The following is a 2804-nucleotide window of genomic DNA, read 5'->3' on the forward strand; positions in this document are numbered from 1 at the left end:
GCCCTTGCTTTGGGGAAGAAAGAGGAACCATTCACCTTGCAGGATGGTTATCTTCTCCACGGAAATAGGCTATGTGTTACCCACTCCCTTCGTGAGAAAGTTATGTATGAATCCCATGCTCCTCCATATGTGGGGCATAGAGGTATTCAACCTACTCTCCGAGGAGTAGAGACGTACTTCTATTGGCCTACCATGAAAGTGGACATACAAGAGTATGTATCAAAATGTGTAGTATGCCAAAAGACCAAGTATGATAGAGGGAAGCAACCTGGATTACTCCAGCCATTGCCTATTCCAAATTCACCATGGGAGAGTATATCCATGGATGTCATCTTTGGATTACCCAAGTCTATCCATGGGAATACAGGAATATGGACAATAGTCGTCAGGTTTAGCAAGCAAGCACATTTTATTCCTGTCAAAAAGACTATTAAGGCACATCAAATGGCAACTCTCTTCATATCTCAGATTTTCAAGCACCATGGATTACCCACATCCATCATGTCAGATAGAGATCCTAGAATGACCAGTAATTTCTGGAAAGGTCTCTTTGAAAATCTAGGAACAAGATTGAATTTCTCTTCGGCCTATCACCCACAAACGGATGGCCAAAGTGAGATAGCCAATCTTACGATACTCGATCTACTCAAGACTTATGTTACCGAAGTAGATCAACGCTCACAATGGAAAAAGTATTTACCTCTTGTAGAGTATGCTTACAATAATACTGTACATACTTCTACGGGAAAAGCACCTTTTGAGATCATTGAGGGAAGACCTAAAAGTCCCTTGTCACTTAAAGTACATGGGAAGATCTTCACCGCCGATGAGTATAGCCGTGACCTACAAGAATATTTTCAAAAGATTAGGGAGGCTATATTCATCTCTCAACAAAGGCAAAAAGCTGCTCCTGATAAGCACATAAGAGCCTTAATGTTCAAAGAAAATGATTGGGTCTTACTCAAGTTTCCTAAGGCTCGATTAAGGCAAACGACGGGCAAAAATCCTACGGGCCATCAAAAGTATTATGCTAAACTAGCAAAAAGATACTATGGTCCTTTCCAAATCTTGAAGCCCATCAATGAAACGGCTTATCAACTCAAGTTGCCCAACCATTGGCTTATACACAATGCCTTTCATGTAAGCCTGCTTAAGCCCTACAAAGGAGAGCCACCAACTGAACCAATTATTGAAGACCCTCCCGAAGTTGAAGACCAAGAAGAGGTGCTACAACCCGAAGCTGTCCTTCGGCATGAAGATAAGGTACTATGACATGGTAAGATTATCCGACGGTATCTTATTAAATTCAAAAATTATCCTTTTGAAGATGCTAGATGGATGCAAGGAGTACAGCTTAAGGATAGTATGAACCTTGTCAATGCTTACAATGCTACATTAGAGTAAGCAAATGTACAAAAAAAAATTTTGACTCATGTTTTTGTCTTATAAGACTAGTCCTCTTTTTACTCGTGCACAAATTTAACTAGTATGCATGCTTAGAATCATGTTTGTGATGACGACGTCTCTCAAACACCAAGTAGAATTTGTCACTCTACTTTGGGAGAATGAAATGGACTAAAGAGCAGACATGCTTGCGGAAGCTATGTCTCCCAAGCACCAAATAGATTAGTCATCCATCTTGGAAAGATGTCGTAGGGTAAAAAAGGGATCCTCTACCCGCTAAGTACGATTGACTAATGACTAAGGCTTTATCTCTTCTACCTCATAGTCGAGGACGACTATGATTTCAAGAGAGAGGTAATGTCATAAAATCTAATATCTAACCAACCCAAATGATTTTCTCATATTAAATTGATCACTTAATGTGGAAGAATAAACGGGAACAAGTGTTAAGATATAGATATGTGCTTATAGATCTATCTCAACACGGGGCCAATGGTAAAGGGGCCCAAATGGGAGATGGTCTATCAACGAGCAAGGCTAACCAATGGAGCATAATACCTTAGGGTTAGCTTCATTGAAGACCTCCAATAATGTGTAAAAGTCCTTTGACCTTAGGTAAGCTAGGGCTGAGCTTGAAGTGGGAACCCGGCCCAAGCTCGAGGTGCTTGACCTGCTTGAGGTGCTTGTCGTGCTTGAGGTGCTTGTCCTGCTTGAGGTGCTTGATTAAGGTGCTTGAGGTGCTTGAGTTACTCCATGCTTGAGGTGCTTGACTTGCCGCTTGATTAAGGTGCTTGAGGTGCCTTGACATGCTTGCTTGAGATGCTTGTGGGAATACCCCCTAGTTCAAGTGCTTTGTCATGCTTGGTGAGTAAGGTGTTTGAACACCTAAAGTCAAAAGCATCCCTACAAGAGGGGGGGCGAGCCCTTTTCCTAGGGATTAGATAGAGAACACACACTCACACACACAAGGGAAGCCCCAACTTGAAGAGGCAGCAAGGACACATGTCAGGTCCCTACCCATGTTACCTTCATGTGTTTCTTGAATCCTATTGGCTAAGCTTCAAAGGGGTCCAGTGATAAATTACTTGAATTATCTAATTTTTTTTGCATTTATCAAGTCCTCTCTCTCAAAGGGGAAAGGGGGACACTTGTCCCAAGCCTACAACTAATGCTAGAAATGGCCCAAGCTTGTGATTGGCTAGGCTTGTCAAGAGCCAATGAGCTTCAATTATGAGCTAGAAGGGGGGGTCGACCTAGCAATGAGGGGGCTTGCTTGAGGGGTATGCTCACCCACACACACTCACAAACACTCTCATTGTGTGCTATGCAAAGTGCAAGAGCTCCCTCTCCAAGAAAGTAGAGGTTGAGAGCCTACACCAACACTCTTGGCTATGGAGTGC

Source organism: Adiantum capillus-veneris, chromosome 27 (genome assembly GCF_014529385.1).
Source record: "Adiantum capillus-veneris isolate H3 chromosome 27, ASM1452938v2, whole genome shotgun sequence".
In the NCBI taxonomy this organism is placed as follows: domain Eukaryota; kingdom Viridiplantae; phylum Streptophyta; class Polypodiopsida; order Polypodiales; family Pteridaceae; genus Adiantum; species Adiantum capillus-veneris.